Source organism: Cornus florida, unplaced genomic scaffold (genome assembly GCF_030987335.1).
Source record: "Cornus florida cultivar Cherokee Brave unplaced genomic scaffold, ASM3098733v1 CherokeeBrave_3.0.0_Hap2_Chr06, whole genome shotgun sequence".
NCBI lineage: Eukaryota > Viridiplantae > Streptophyta > Magnoliopsida > Cornales > Cornaceae > Cornus > Cornus florida.
The window spans coordinates 69,319,961-69,337,781 of NW_026775576.1; the positions used below are offsets into that span (position 1 = coordinate 69,319,961).

A 17,821-nucleotide genomic window follows, 5' to 3' on the forward strand; every position below is an offset into this window, starting at 1 on the left:
TTGATCGGGTTTCGGAGTTAGCCTCCGGAGATGTTCCTTTTTATTCTATAGGGACTGATGGAGGATTGAGGTACAAGGGACGTTTAATTGTGCCTTCAGCTGATAATTTGAGAAATGTTGTGATGAGAGAGACACACACTTCTCAGTTCTCTGTACATCCAGGGGGAGACAAGATGTATCAGGACATGAAACGCCAGTTTTGGTGGGCCGGCATGAAAAGAGATATAGCTATCTTTGTCTCTAAATGTAGCACCTGTCAGATGATTAAGATTGATCATCAGAGACCGCCAGGATCGTTACAGCCACTTCCCATACCAGAGTGGAAATGGGAAAGTATTTCCATGGACTTTATAGAGGGATTACCTACTTCACAGCATAATCACAACTCTATTTGGGTCATTGTTGATAGATTGACCAAGTCCGCTCACTTTCTGCCTGTTCGTTCAAACTTTACGTCAGAACAGTATGCTAAGCTGTATATTGCAGAAATGGTGAAACTTCATGGTGTACCATTGTCCATCGTATCAGATAGAGATCCGAAGTTTGTATCAGGATTTTGGAGGAGCTTTCAGCAGGCTTTGGGTACAGAACTATATCTTAGCACTGCTTATCATCCTCAAACAGATGGACAGACTGAGCGAGTTAATCAGATTTTAGAAGACATGTTGCGGGCATGTGTTCTTGATTTTAAGGGCAATTGGGAGGAATATTTGCCGCTTTCAGAGTTTGCTTATAACAATAGTTATCAGAAAACTATTGGTATGGCACCATTTGAGGCTTTGTACGGTAGACCGTGTAGGTCTCCTGTCTGTTGGCTTGGAGTTGGTGAGAACAGCTTTTTGGGTCCTGAATTTATTAAGGACACGTCAGAAAAGATCGCTATCATTAGGGATCGGATGCGTGCAGCTCAAAGCAGACAGAAAAGTTATGCTGACCGTCGAACTCGTGCTTTGGAGTTTAAGGTTGGTGATCAGGTTTTGCTTAAGGTTTCTCCCATGAAGGGAGTAATGCGGTTTGGGTCAAAGGGTAAGTTATCGCCTCGTTTTGTGGGTCCTTTTATGATTACAGATCGGATTGGGGCAGTAGCTTATCGTCTGGCTCTACCCGATAATCTTCATAGGGTACATAATGTTTTTCATGTATCTATGCTGCGAAAATTTCTACGGGATGAAGATCGATACCAACACATTGATGTGGGTGAGATTGAGTTGCAACCCGATGCAACCTATTTGGAACAACCTTACTGTATTCTCGATCGTAGGAATCAGATACTGCGCACGAAGACTATTCCATTAGTACGTGTACAGTGGAGTCATCATAGTGCTACAGAGTCTACTTGGGAACGGGAAGATATTATCCGTGCCAAGTATCCAGACCTTTTTTAAGACAGGTATGTAGTGAATTTCGGGGACGAAATTCCTTTATTAGGGGGGGGAGAATGTAATACCCCGTAATTAATTAAATAGTTCAGTGTATTTAAATTCAATTATGTGTGGATTCCTGTACCTATTATTGTGCATGCTTCATTGTTATATTAAGTTCATTTAATGGTGCATGTAAATTAAATGTGTATGTTGAAATAGTAAATTTATTCATTTAATTGTTTATTTGTTAATTATGTTTAATGAAGCAATATTAGTTAATTAGAATATTATATTTGTGTTATAAAGTATTATGATGATATAATATATTATTTTGTAATAACAATAATAATAATTATATTAGTTTAATAATAATAATAATAATAATAATATAATAATAATAATTATAAAAGTTTATTAATAATAATATTAGTAATAAATAATAATAATAGTTATAAATAATAATAATAGTATTAAACCATTGTCATGATGAAATTAGAGATTAGGATAGGATTGCATCAATGGTTATGGTTGGAATTGAAGCCATATGGTTGGGAGGATGGTTAGTTGATGAAAAAATAAGATATTTGTAATATTTATATTATATATTTTGTATATAAATTAACTAGCTTGCCTTAGAAAAAAAATAAAGGGAGTTAGAAGCAAAGTATAAATTCTAGAGAGCTATTTTATAAGAGTGAAAGGAAAAGAGAAAGAGAAAGAAGCTTGGACCGGTGTAGGCAATTTTACCCGACTACGCGCAGACCGGCGGATTTATTTTAAATCCAAAAAGGCAAGTTATTATCTACTTTTCCCCTTTGAATTAATAAATTAATTGTTTAGCCTATTTTTATGCATAGAGCCAAGGTTAGGAGGTTGATAAATTATTTATTTTATTTTATTAAATTAATGGAATTTTAATTATATAGGATGGTATATATTTATTTAATGTCCTATGAAATTTATAATGGCTAAAAATAATTACATAAGACTTTAGGGATTTTTCTAGAATTTTCTAGATTTTTCCGGGCATTTTCTGCAATTTCCGGCGACCTTCCGGCGAGTTTTCCGGTCGCCGGCAGTGGGGGAGACGACCGGAGTGATCCGGTGCGACGCGGCGCACCATAGAAGGGTGTACGCGCGCATCCTGGCCATTAGTGGAGTCTGATTGATCCGGTGCATCGCGGTCCATGATACCGCGGTACACCCGGATCCGTGGACGTTGGATGGAGGAGATGCAGATGAGATGATCCGGTGTGGCGCGCATGTAGGAAGGATGATGCAGCCAACCAACCGGAGAACGCCACGTCAGCAGGAAGCCATCAACGCGCGCGTGGCAGCGCGTGCGCGCGCGTGGGACTCTCCAAACGCGCGTGGGAGCGCGTGTGCGCGCGTGGCTGACGCCAGACGCGCGTGGGAGAGTGGGAAAGCTTGGCGGCGCGTGTGGGGAGCTCTGGGAGGCGCGTGGGGGCGCGTGAAGGGCCTCTGCGGCTGCTGGAAAAGTCCAGAATACCCCTAGGGACTGTTTTGTCATTACCAGGACCTTCACTATACATTTTGGGGCCTCGGGTTGGCATTTTTGGAATTAACGGGACATTATATTATTATTTTATTTCTCGTTAATGTCCGATTAATATTTCTAAATATTAATTGTATCAGTTAAAGTGCGAATCGCTAGTAAACATATGTAATTGATTTAACGACTATTAATGGTATTATTTTATTAAACTGTAATAACCATTAATGTTAAATTAATTAGTGCTTGGTTTTCTTCATATAAAAAACCCATTATATATTATGGAATATTTATACTGTTAATCGTATATAAACCATGATTATTATGCTGTGTGCATTTCAGGGAATAAATGGACTGTTTATTATGTCGCATTTATATTATATGGATGTGTTGCCATATAGAACCATGTGAGCTGACTAATAAGTTTAGACTCATTTATACCTTATGCATTCGTTGCGATAGACAGATGTGTGGCTGTCGGGGTATGTGGTTTAATATTATTGGCATGTGTTGCCTAATTGACATACTCGGTATATTTCTTAATATTGTTGGCATGTGTTGCCTAATTTATATGCTCAGTATATTCATCAGTACTTTGCGAGGTGTTATCACTGTGTAGTTCGTTATAGTCTGTGTTGTCAGTACCGTGCACCATGTATAATAGCTGATTTCCCGGGTAGGGAAAGGCGACACTTAACCACCTAGTGTGAGTCTAAGTGATCACCGTCTATTCTGGTTGAGGTCATGTTATACATCGGATAGTTCCCATAGGATGTATACAGATATAGTACTCATCCGATTCATAATGATTAATTTATTGGATTCTCTGATTTGGGTCATAGTAGAGAGGACTTGCTCGTGGGGTTGACCCACCATTGTTGTTATTTCAGGATACGGTCAGTATCCGTTTCAAGGCTGAGGTTAGCAGTGTGGGACCATCATCCGAACTCATCTACTCCTACGATCCAGTGCAGGGTAGAAGTTTTATGTAGTATTTCAGTTTCAGTTTTTATTTACTTTTGACGTTGAACTCTCAGGGTTATATTTAGGGATCCCTGACGTAGGATTTCCAAGTTGTAATGAAGTACTGTATTAAATAAAGGATGGATGGATGTTGTATTATTTAATGTTTCTTTCCTGTCTAAATTCTTTTATTTCCATCATTTTGTATTCCATGCTTGTATATTGCCAATTGTTTTTGATATCCCTCGTTTTTCGTGTATAAGCCTGATCAACTTATGCGTGGAAAATGTGGGGGTGTTACACTCCCCTTGCTTTACGAGATCACTATGTGCCTAATGAATAATGCATCCACATGCATTCAATTGCCACCATTTAGAGCACATCACTATAAAATCAAGCCACAAACCATTCAAATGCTTTCTAACTATCATGGACTTCTAAGTGAAGAACCTTACAAGCATTTGGATGAGTTTCTTGAAGTATGTTCCATCGTAAAATATACGGACATGCCGGAAGAGGTCTTAAAGCTTAAACTTTTTCCATTCATCCTTAAAGACAAGGCAAAATATTGGTTTAACAATCTTAGGCCTTTTTCAATAACTTCTTGGGTGAAAATGCAACAGGAATTCTTGAAGAAGTACTATCCGGTTTCTAAGACCAATGCCATGAGAACCTCAATTCGAGAATTTTCACATGGGGATGGAGAAACATTTCATGAGGCATGGGAACGCTTTAATGAATTGCTTAGGAAGTGTCCACATCATGACATGCCCAAATGGCAATTAGTTCAATATTTCTTTGAAAGCTTATCGGACAATTACAAAGGCATGGTTGATGCTTCCATGGGTAGCTCTTATTGTAATACCCCTAATTTTTAAAAGGATAATATTATAATTTAAATTTAATTCTATGTGTCAAATTGTTTTTTTTGAATAGTGGTATATTTTAATTAATTGTTTTATTTAAATGAATTATTTTTTTTATTGTGTTTATTTGAATTAATTAATTATATTTTGATTTTCGGTGGTTACATTAATTAATTGTATTTTAATTTCGTTAATTACTTATAGTCTTTTGAACGTCATGTATGTGGAGCAGTAGATTGTAATTTAGGTGCCGTGGATGATAACTTAAGTTTTGTTCTATGGGCCGACTAGGATTTAGATTAGGGCTCTATCTTTAATCCTACAGGGAGTAGGGTTTTATTAAGTCTAGATATATATATAACAGTATGGCACCTTAGAGTTTTAGCAAACATAGACCTTATTTACGTTTAGAGTTGTTGAGAGAAAACAGAGAGGAACAGAGAGAGGTTGTGAGAAACAAATAGAGCAACTTTGGTAAGGGTTTGGCCGTGGCTTGAAGGACGGACGTAGGAGAGAGGAAGATGAAGCAATAAGAGATTGAACAGTGAATTGGATAGTCGGGAAAAACTTAGAAAGTTGGCAACAGAGTTTTGAATCCAAAACTATAAAGGCAAGTTCTTTCTTCCTCCTTCCCATTGGCTTGTGTTCTGTGCACCTAGGTAGCCTCTAGGGTTTAATTAATCATGAACTGAGTTTTACAGTTATATTAGATGCTATATTGATGCTCTGTATGTGTTGAATCTGTTCAAGTATAGTTCGTGCATGTCTGATTTAAAGTGTGTTCATAAAGCATGTTTAGTTTATAGAACTTGTAATCTCTGTATTGGATTTCAACTGCTGTAAACATACCATGGGGATTGTATTGGACATAGTTGAGACTATTAGGAACAGTTTGAAACCAGATAAAAAGGGTTGGACGTGGCCGGCATTGAAGAAGAAGGTCGCAGAAAGTGTAGACGCAAGAGACGGTTCTCAGAGAGGGAGAGCGCCGGCTCCAGTAGGAGGGAGCCGGCTCCCCCCCATTGTAGAGCTGGCTCTAGGAGAGGTAGAGCCAGCTCTACCTATCTAGAGAAGGCTCCAAGAATTTGGAGCCTGCTCTACAAGTTTTAGAGCAGACTCTCCCACGAGAATTGTTTTCTGAAGTTTTCTGGGCAGTGTTTGGATGGTTTAATGTTCCTGAACTGCTTTATTAGTGTACTGGGGTTTCTAAGTGAAGTTTTAAGAGTTATTAAAATCGATTATTGCATGGTTTATGTCCTATGTAAAAGAAGGGAACAGTATAAAACTAAACAATTTAGCATACGGTTAATGGATGGGAGGAACTGAATTGTTTAATTTAATTTTAACAATTTGTTGGATTATAGCACGAATATAAATCTTGTTTAAAATGCATAATTTTTATATTTGACTTTGATCATCTGTTATTTGTGAAAACTTATCTGCAATAGTTCTGTCATGTATGGCTTTTATCGTCTTTGTTTTAATATAGAAGTCACCACTGTGTTATTTTTGGTATTGAATTTTACTGCAATAAATCGAAGTCTGGATTAATACTAGATGTAATTTAAGACCTGTAAGTTCAATTTAGAGGAAGAACTGTAAGGTCGGATGTGCCGGAGATGAAGCAAAAGACGTGTAGTAGGGAAAAGAGAAGGCTCTAGAATTAGAAAAAGAAGGCTTAATGGAAAGGAGAAGGCTCTAGAATATGGGAGCCTGCTCTAGGTGGTTTAGAGCCTTCTCCAGATTTTTAGAGAAGGCTCTAGGTGGTTTAGAGCCTTCTCCAGTTTTTTAGAGAAGGCTATTTTCAATAGTGTTTTCAGATTTTTTTTTTTTTACGAACTGTATTGTTACTGTTGGAGCATGGAAACTGTTTTGTTGACTCTGGGGTTTTACAGAGGGATTATAAGGTTGGTTTAGGGTGTTATTAAATCTTTAAATTGAGTAAGGTTAACCTCTAAGTGAATGGAATTAACAGTGCTCTAATTAACAACTTTGTGTGCGGTTAACGGCTAGAAGGAAGTTTATTGTCTAATTTTAATTTGACAATTTAGGGTGCTATATAATGATTCTAAATTAAGTTTAAAAGCACAGTGAAGTCTTTTAAATTAATAAATTGGACTTGGGGCATAGTGCATGGCTCTGTGCTAAAAGATAAGACAGAATACAAGTATACAACTTAGTACGCTGTTACCGGATGGAAGGAATTAAATTGCTTAAATTAATGTACCGATTTATTGGACTATAATATGATTATAGAATTTATTTTAAATGCATGATAAAGTCATTGATATATTAGATTTGATCTATGCATACTCTGGATGGTAGTTGCTGAATTATTAATTGTTTCCTGCAACTATATGGTTTAACTCTTGGATTTAAATTGTTGAAATACTAAATACTCTTCTGCAATTATTTGGATTTTGGTTTTGGATTGTAAAATGCTAAACTGTTATGTATCGGTTGAAATTTACATGGTTTTGGATTTAAATTGCTGAAATACTAAATACTCTTCTGCAATTATTTGGAATGGTTTTGGACTGTAAATTGTTAAACTATTATGTAATTGTTGTAATTTACATGGATATGGAGGATTGTATGCACCGGTATGGGATGGTGACATACTAGGTATGGTTTAGCTCAAAACGCTAATTCCTACCTTATAGATTTCAATTAGTGAACAACTTTACATGTTCGATCAATTATATGGATTTTGTGGATTGTATGCACCGGTATAGGACGGTGGCATACTGGGGACAGACTAATTCAAAATACTCAGTCCTACCTATTTTGGAATAAGGGTATGAATTATAAAAAAATATAATTCTCCTTATATTTAAGTCTGTGCAGTTGAATAAGCTGAATGACTTACTAGATCTCTTATATAAGTCTGTGCAGTTGAATAAGCTGAACGATTTATTGGAGTTCCTATGGATGGATATGAATGGACTTTAAATATATGGTTATGGTACCACGAGATGAGCTTGAGTCTCAGACTCGTTGGTTAGGGTGCGTATATACAGTGGATGCGTAGCTGGATATAGTAGGTTGAGGTGTACCCTATTAGGTCTAGGTACTCATGACCAACTTTGGGTGCGTTTTCGCATGTTACGTTCTATTGGGTCACTGTTTGGATTGTAGTTAGAGAAGAATTTACATGTGGGCCTGACCTACTCTTATTTTTATAGGTGTTCGTTAGTTCCAGTCTTAGAGTTGGATCATGCTGAGCAGATACAGTCATTTCACTCCACCGATGCTGTAGGACTTTGTTTCATGTTTTAGGCTTTGGTTTTATTTCCAGTCATTTGAGTTCAGCGGGATATTTTAGGGGTCCACTAGATGGATTCCCGAGTTGTATAATTTGGAGAACGATTTGTATTCGTGGAGGATCAGTTGTAACAGAATAATTTATTTATCAATGGAATTATTTATTCTGAGGTTTCAATTATTGGATTATCATTTTTAGTTTTGATTTCAGCAAATTTTATTTATCTCATTTGTTTTAATTGTATTATATGTTCAATTATTACTAATTGGTTTGATATCTTCGGGTAATCGGGCGTGGGCCTGGCCAACCCGCATCTGGAAATCCGGGGGTATCACACTTACATTGATAGGCATGAGGATGACTTGTGGAGTCTTTATGAGAGCATGAGTGAAAATTCTTTGCATCGTACTTTATCTTCGAAGAATGGTAGAAATTCTAGTGATAGGAAGAGTGTTGGCTTACATCAAGTTGACCACTCCAATGAAATTACCGCCGAGATGAAATCATTATCTTAAAGGTTTGATCAACCGAAACTTGGCAAATCAAGTATCTTCCTTCCCTAACCATTTTTCATCATGCATCTAATGAAACATGTATAACTTGTTCAAGTGTTTTACATTCTACTTCCAATTGTCCCCATGGACATATGCAAAGTGAGCATCATGAACAAGCAAATGCTGTTTTTGCTAATCAAAGGAACAATCCTTATGGAAATCATTACAATCCTAGTTGGAGGAATCACTCGAATTTCTCTTGGAAAAACTAAGGGGAGGGCTCAAACCCTTCCCAAGGCGATTTTCAAGGAAAGTACATTCCACCTCCACTACAAGGCCAAGGTTCCCAAGGTTTTAGATCATCATATCAATCACAAGGAAACTAATTTTCAAACTCTCATTTTCCCAATCAACCAACATATTCCCAAGGAAATGTTAGAGGTCCCACTTTTGAAGAGAAAGTTTTGACCGCTTTGGGCACTTTAGAGGCAAACACACAATTGCTTCATTCTCACTCTCAATCCATTGCAAAGCTAAAAACCCAAGTAGGACAAATAGCTAGCACTTTAAATGCTAGAGAGAAGGGAAAAATACCTTTGAATGCCCCACAAAAGCAACAATGTGTTGTGGAGACTCATTCCTCATCGGAAGGTCACACAATAGAGCAAGTCAATGCGGTGACTACCTTGAGAAGTGGAAAGATTGTGGACAACCAAGTGGGTGTGTCCAATGAAGAGAGTGAACCGGTGCAACCACGAGTTGACACCCGTCCCATTTCATATCATATTCCTCATTCATTACATGTGCATAACCATATAAATGAGAATGTGTTGAAAAGTGATTTGAAAAGTGATTTTGAAAAGAAAAATGTGCAAAATGATTTGAAAATTTCTTGTGTTGAAGAGACTTCAAAGAAAATTCTGAAAAGGTTTTTGAGCCAAAAGCTCTATTTCCAGATGCCTTAAAAGGATCCATTTCAAATGACAAACAAAAGGCCAAAATCAATGAAATCATGGACGTGTTTAGGCAAGTGAACGTCAATCTTCCACTTTTGGATGCAATCAAGCAAATTCCGGCTTATGCCAAATTCTTGAAAGACTTGTGCAGCCAAAAACGGAAGAACAAAAGGCAAGCATCTAGAAAAGTGGTCTTAACCGAGCAAGTAAGCTCAATTTTGCAGCATAACACTCTCCCCAAGTTTAAAGACCCCGGTTCACCTACTACTTCATGCATCATTGGTGATCATATCATTAATCGGGCTCTTCTTGACCTAGGTTCTAGTGTTAATCTTCTTCCATACTTAGTTTATGTCAAATTTGGCTTAGGAGACTTAAAACCCACGTTGGTAGTTTTACAACTTGCCGACCGATCAATTAAAAAGCCTAAGGGTATCATTGCGGATGTCTTGATTAAAATTGATAAATTCTTCTTTCCCGTCGATTTTGTTAACATTGACACGGAACTGGTCCCAAATCTTAAGAGCCAAATTCCTGTTATCCTTGGCCGTCCTTTCTTGGCAACCGCGAATGCCAACATCAATTATAGGACGGGGATAATGAAAATCTCATTTGGCCATATGAAGGTAAAGTTGAATATTTTTAATTTAACCCCCAATTCATTTGATAAGCATGAAGAGATTAATGTTGTAGAAAAATGTCATGATCCTAAAAGTGAAGGAATTGAGTTTTTGTGTGAGACCAAGGTTTCAAAAAGTCCATCTTTAACCTTGAAACCAAAGAAAGTTGTTTCAAAATCCTGTTTTGAAAGGGCGTGGAAGCCTAAAGATTGTTTTGATCAAGGACTGAAAACATCTTTTGAGCTTAATCCAACAAGTTCTTTAAAGAACCATTTGTTAGGTGGAGTTCAAAACACTTATCACCCCATTGAGGAGGGGATGCACTATAAGATATTTGATCCGGGCTAAAAGAGCCCAACGTCTTGCTAGAGACGTTAAAGACTAGCATGACATTTCATAGGGTATCAAAACCCTATTCCTCCCTTATTTCTATCTTTAATTTCATTTCTTGCGAAGTCTAGATACTTGTTTTTGGTTCATATACATTGTTAGGAACTGTGATTAGGACTGCATGCACTTTTATGTTGTAATTGAGCATTTTGCATAAGTTCGATCGATCTCAAATGAGAGTTCGATCGATCGAACTTCGACCTGCATCCAACACTTAGAAATTTTTTTGACCTGCATCCACCTGCATCCAAATCACCTCTCTGTCCTATCGTTCGAACTTATTCTCAGATCGATCATAAGTGCTTAGATCGATCCAAACTTCAAGTTCGATCGATCTTGAGTTTCAACACTTAGACAAATTTTTGAACCCAAAAACCTGCATATTTTTAGCTCTCTGTCAGATCGATCGAACATTTTGTTCCGATCGATCTCTGTTCTTCATCTCACCATCTTTGACTTTGTTTGACTTTTTAATTTTCAAAATTCCAAAAAATATTTCTATTTTATTTTATTTTATTTTCTAAAAATCCCAAAAAGATTTTATTTTATTTTAAAAATCCAAAAAACTTTTATTTTCATTTTTATTTTTCAGTTTTTAATTTTAAAAAAAAAAAGTTTTCAAGGAGAGATCACAACAATTCGATCGATCTGGGGTTTCAGTTCGATCGATTGAACTGGATCGGTGAAGTTTTTAAAAATGAAACCGAGCGTTTCAAAATCGATTTCAAAGATCGATCCAACCTTCTTCCAAACCTTATCCCTCGTCACCGCTGCACCCAACCTTCTCCATCTCCGGCGAGACCTCCAACAAGCTTCATCTCATCCCGGATGTCTCTCTCCCTCCTCTTGGATTTCGCATCTCATCCCTTCGAGTTTCCACTTCTCTCTCTCAGTTTTTAGGTGAGATCCGAATCCATCCTTTTGATTCAAGCTTCAATTTGATATATACTTGATTTAAATGTTAGATCCATGCTTTTTTAATGTTGAAAATCTCCATTGATGAGGCTTGAAGCTTTTTGTATATATATGTATCTATGTGTATATATATATTTTGTTAGATTTTGTATTTTTGATTGTATTTTGGGAGTATGGGCTTCATTAGGTGAATATGATTGTTGATTTGTTGTGTTGATGGGCCCACGACCTTGTTCGTGAAGGCCCTGTGCCATCCACGTCACAAATCTGTCCACGTTCTTCGCAGAGTTTGATCGATCGAACATATTTCTCAGATCGATCGAGTAAGATCGATCAAACTTAGTTACTTAATTTCTCAGATCAATCATGTGAGATCGATCTCACAATTTTTGTGATCGATCAAACTTCACAGATTTCATATATATATTCCATGCATCTTATCTTGTGTCCATGCTATCTAATTCATGCCTAATGCCTGTGATTTTCCACATTTGATGTATTATACACTCTTACTTCTTAGCATGTTCACATCATATCACTTTTATAGATTCATGTCAATAATTTTTTTTGTTTATCTTACTTGACATACATGATTCTATTTTGTGCTTTAAATTCTTTATTCTGGCACTAACTTCCCTTGCAAGTTTTCAATTATTTTTTAGGCCATGGCTCGGGTCAGGACTGTAGCCCGCAGACACTATCACCGCCGGGGCAGGCACACTTTTGATGATGAGGGTGGTCCATCTCATGCCCAGGACCCTATACAGGAGGAGCCGGCTGAGCCCATACAGTCTCCCCACTCTGACAGCAGATTACATTCTGATGCTAGCGCCTCTCCTTCCCACGATGATGTTGAGGCTGAGCATATACTATTTCCACCACAGCTAGCTCAACCAGCCCAGGAGTTAGACCAGCCATTACGCAGATACTCACGCCTTCCAGTGGCGCATGAGTCAGTTTTCGACATAGACTTCTTTTCCAGATCGGTACTTACCCGATCAGCTTATGAGGATATACTCTAGAGGCCTTGCTGCCATTCTTGCCCCTGTCACATACCCGGTGTACCCGAGTGTAGTACGGATGTTCTTCCAGAACCTCCGGCCTGCCTCGCGTAACACGGCAGAGCTGATGACTTCTATTGATGGCCACCTGATTTCTATTACTGTGGACACATTATCCAGATCATGCAATTGTCCACATAACTACCCTCCCGAGCTATAAGCCTTCATATGCAGACATGGCAGTTCTTCTTATAAGTCATTATGCCGATGGCGAGACCTTCACCACCCGCACCTATTTGTTAGATGACTTATGGTTCTTTGACTCAGTCTTATTCCGCAATGTCTTCATGGCCGGCCATAAGATTCAACGGAGAGACGACTACTTGACAGCCCTATACGCTTTCTATACAGGGCATTGGCTGTTTATTTCCGCACTCATCTGGAGCGTGATGAGGAAGCTTTACGATGAGCACATCAGCAAGGAGAGGCCCAAAAGGGCTAAGTCTCTCCCATTTGGCCACCTCATCACCCAGATTCTATTAGACCAGCGTTATCCTTTCCATCATCGGGAGTACCCTGAGCGAGGATCTTGTTACTTCCTGAAGAAGGATTGGGATAAGAGCTACAACGCTCTTATCAAGAGCCTTCAGGATGACGCAGCAGAGGCGGCAGAGGAGTTAGAGGCTGAGGCAGCAGTAGTAGCAGACCCGGTAGCGGACGACGCAACAGTTGATTCGGCTGCCGTATATATGGATATTGTTTTAGAGCAGCCTGCCGACGACGCAGAGCAGCCCTCTCCAGTTGGGTCATCTATTCATGATGCGGAGCAGGCTCAGGATCATCATTCTTCCGATCCAGCCACACCTAAGGCTCCAGCACAGACACCCGGCTTTGGAGAGCGACTCCAGGCGTTGGAGGATGCTGTAGTATCCATCCGCGCTGACACGGTCTCTCTCCGAGAAGATGCTATCTCCATCAGAGCTGATATTGCTACCCTCCGAACGGATGTTAGGATCGCATTCAGGGATCTATCCAGAGACATCCGTAGAGCGTGACCTGCCCGTCCTACCTCTTCTTCTTGATCTCTCTATCCCTTTCCTCATGTTATTTTATATATCCGTGATACTTGCTACATTTTTTTCACTCTTATACTATTTTTGCATCCGAGTCTGTCGGCTCTGATACTGGATGTACTGTACTTTATTTTTATTTATATATATTTTCTGTGTGGATGTCATATTTTTATATTCTTATTGCTACCTGTTTGATTCCATCAGGTGCATCCCAATGACTTCAGTGAGAGAGCGTACTGCCCAAAATTTTTAAGACCACCTTTATACCTCTTTTTAATTTTTAGTTGCTATCCCATTTACACTTTCATGTCCACTGTGCACTGTTATTATCCCTTTTGTTATCTGATGAGTTTATCCGAGTGCCAAATTTCAGGACCACAGTTAATCCCAAGTTTGGGGGGGCCATGCCACCCATTTTGGATACTTCAGTCCCAGCCATTCTTTGCCTTAATTACACCGGTATCCTCTTTCCTTTTGTTATCTGTGCACATTGAGGATACTGTGCCATTTAAGTTTGGGGGTAATGCTGTTTTGTAGTGTTTGTTTTTAAATTCAAAATTTTGAGCATGTCTTGTGTATTTGAGAGATTTTATATGATTGGTCCATGTTAGCAATGATTTTGATCTTTTAAGGATTATATTGCTTAGAATTTAAAAATTGCTTGACTTGAGGGTTCAATACTCCTTATATGCCTTGCGGATGCTATTTATGAGTAAATTTTTCGAAAGATTGATATCTTACTTGCACTTGTGGTCTACATCATCTTGATTTTATGATTGTTTTGAGATTCATTCTAGGATTCTACACTAGCATAGGCGCACACTAGTATTCATTTGTGGGATACATACTTTGTTGATTATTGGATTGGTTATATCCCAATCGAGCTAGTAGTGCATTGAAAGCTTTCATTCTTGATAAAGGTAGATAACAACCTCTTTTCACTAAGTAACTGGGATTCTAGCCTCATCAAGCACTGAACTTCTCGCGCCAAAAGATGGAGGGCCCAAACACTAGGTTAATAATTGAACTTGAAAAAAAAAAAAAAAAAAAAAAAAAAAAAAAAAAAAAAAAAAAAGAAGAAACTTGCAAAAGCAATAAAAAAGTGAGGACTTTTCCCAAAAGGTGAGAAGTGAGAAATGATTAGATGGAAGTTGTCTTGATTTGTAACCTAATTGATTTGAGCTTGTAAGTCCGTAGGGGTGTTTGAACACCTAATGCCCTAAAACTGTCTGATTTGGGAGTCATTGACCTAACGCTCGACCTCATAAATCGTTAGAAAGCTTAATAGATCAACACATTGTACCATGCTTCCATCTTTGATCCTATAAAAAAAAAAAAAAAATCGAGTGAAAAGAATAAGCGCACCTAGAGCAATAAAGATTTAATAAAAGGTCCACTTTTTGTCTTAATGATCGATACTAGATTTGGGAGCTAGTTTGAGGGTAAGGATGTGATTAATTCTTTAGTTGGCTTAGATAGCAACATATTTGATGCCGGTCCACTCAAAAAGGATTCTAGAGTTGTTTTGATTTGCATGATCATTTTCTTGATGTGTGGAGGACCATATTTGCTTACTTGATATTGAGATTTTGGGAGATTAATTAGAAATGTTTGAAAAATTGCATACTTGAGGTAGTTTTCTCCCAATACTTGTTTGCAATATTGGTGTCTCTTTTGTGAGAATGAGCTTAATGTTTGTGGGTATCATTTTTGAAAACCCTCACGAGACTTCACTCGTCCACTAGGGGTAACCTAAGGGTTTAAAAGGCTTGTTGCATATGTTAAATGTAATCGTGTTCCCTACGAAAGTGGCGTTATCCATTTATTACTTTCTAGTTCATAGTTGTATAGTTGTTCATTTCATTCCTTTACTTTCTAGTTCATTGTTAGGGACTAACAATATTTAAGTTTGGGAGTGTGATGAGCGCTGAAAAGTGCGTATTTAAATCCCTTAAGCTTAGGTATTCTAGGACCTTTATTTATCTTATTTTACCGTCTTGTATTGATTTCGTATTATTTTCATTTTCAGGTACTTATCCCCAAAATAAGCTAACTTAGCCAAATAAGAGCATAATTGAAGCAATTCTGGGATTAATCAAAGAAATGAGCAAAGTAGAGTAAAAGGAAGCAAATGGTGAAATTTCAGCAACTTCGATCGATCTCAAGAAAAGTTCGATCGATCCAACTTTCATCGATCTCAGCACTTTAAGATGGATCTGAGCCATGTTTGTCCCTGTTCAAAGATCTCAAAAGTTCGATCTATCTAACTTCATTCTCTGATCGATCGAATATCTTGTCCCTATCCAAATGATTGATTTTATCCAGTTGTACCACCCTACCAACCACTTTTGTCCTTTTTCCCAAAAATATCTTCAAAATATCTCAGATTTTTTTTTATCCAAAGAGGCGTCGCCATTGAGGTTCGATCCAACTTCAGTTCGATAGATCTCAGCCATGTTCGATCGATCCAAGTCCAAGGTTCGATCGATCGAACTTCCTCTAGTGCGAAAAAGTTAAATTTCCAACTCACAAAAGTTGTCCTTTATCCAATCATTGGAGAATATTTATTGTACGACCCCAGCTCATTTTGGGTGTCATTTGACCTATTTATATAAGGATGAGGATTACTTTTTGTATCATAACATAGAGGAACATATTGTATCACATCATATCATACCATACCTTAGAGAACTCTTAGGGAGGAAGCAAAGAAGAGGAGGAGGCTAGAGACACCATTGGAGACTCTTCATCAACCAAGGAGCAGATTTCTTCCATGGAGCTTGCCCTTGAGGGTTGGAGGACATCATCCATAAATGGCTAGACATCCTCTTGGGGCTAGAGTTAGCCCTAAGCATGCTTTCTACTTCTTGATTTATGTATTTTTTAGGAGATTTGTATTGTAATTCATGTCTTGACACTTATATATATATAGATCTTGTTTATTCAATAATTTATGCGGTTTAATGCTTCCAATTGATCATTTCATTCTATCCATATGTCTATGTATGCTAGAATAGATGTTCATGTGTTTGTCTCTATTTCTTGTGTTATTGATGCATGTCTATGTGTATTGATGTTATAGATCTAGAGATTTTCAAGATATAGTGCTTAATGTCATGTTCTTGTGGTTTATTTAATGGTTCACACTCATTTCTTGATGAATTGTGTCTCTCCCTTAGTTTAATTAGTTTAATTTTATGCCATTAGCTTAGTTGTAGTGTAGTTGTTAAATGGGAGGGCAATCCATACTTGTTGTTGATGTTCCATACTTATGAAAAGTAAGTAACATGTATCTCTAACCTTGTGATGTGTTTGGATTGTGAGCTTAAATAAAGGATTAATGACTTAATTTGATATGTTGTGCTATCGACCATGTTGTTTAGACAATACATATTTAATTTGTCATCCATGCTTAATGAAACAACCACGTACACACTCTACATTACAATACATGTTCTTCCCCTCATTAATCATTCATTAAAGGTGTAGAAAAGCTATGCTTAGTGGTGATCTCTAAACCCCAAGATCTCTCTCTCTCTTTTATTCTCTCTATTGCTTACTTTAGTTTAATTTGCATCCAGTTTAATTCAATCAACCAACCACTATTTTGATTACTCGACTTACTAACCCTAATTTTGATTCCTCAAGCTAGTACGACAACTCAATCCCTTGGGATGATCCCTTCTCACTCATACCACTTGACACTAATTTCCAAACTCAAAGCTTTGTGCATTGTTGTGTGCGCCGCCCGAGAAAACACCAGCCCATTAGTCGGATTCTGTGATGGAGTAAAAGATAGAACATTTATCTCTTCGATGTGCTGTCGATCTCCCATTGGTAGTTGGGATTTTTGTTGCCATATAAGCAAGTTAATACTAACAATGCTTTAAATGGTGCCGTTTCATTGTAAGGGCAAAAATATCCTTTATCTTTTCCGGTGACCTGATGGGTAATATACAACAAAATGAAAGTTCAGGGGGGGTTTTTTGCAGTTTAGGGGGGTTAGTTGCAAAATTCCAATAGTCCAGTGGGATTTCTTGCATTTTACCCTTCTTATTATTATTATTTTGTTAAATAGACAATTTTAAAAGACCAAATATCAAAACTATTGATAAAACTAAATTATAAGTTGGAATAATAAACCTAATTTACTTGTGCTATGATATGCCATGGGGATAAATGGCCAACAGGATTTGAGTTAAGACTTATTGGATTTTGAAACTTAAACTAGGCTATTTTTACAGACTGGATTACATAACACACACAACATTGCATATATATATATATATATATATAAATGAATAAATTACATTGACCTCCTCCAAAGTTTGAACATATTACACATGGATAGACCGTTTAACGTTTATTACTTTGAACTTCCCTGAGATTTGGTTTGTGTGT

General features: G+C 37.5%; 2 pseudogenes; one reads left to right on the plus strand and one right to left on the minus strand.

The window, feature by feature from the left end:
* LOC132314290 (monocopper oxidase-like protein SKU5) overlaps positions 1 to 17,821 on the plus strand; it is a 41,267-nt pseudogene that overhangs the window by 22,249 nt on the left and 1,197 nt on the right.
* Positions 4,511 to 4,609, minus strand: LOC132315288 (small nucleolar RNA R71; annotated as a pseudogene).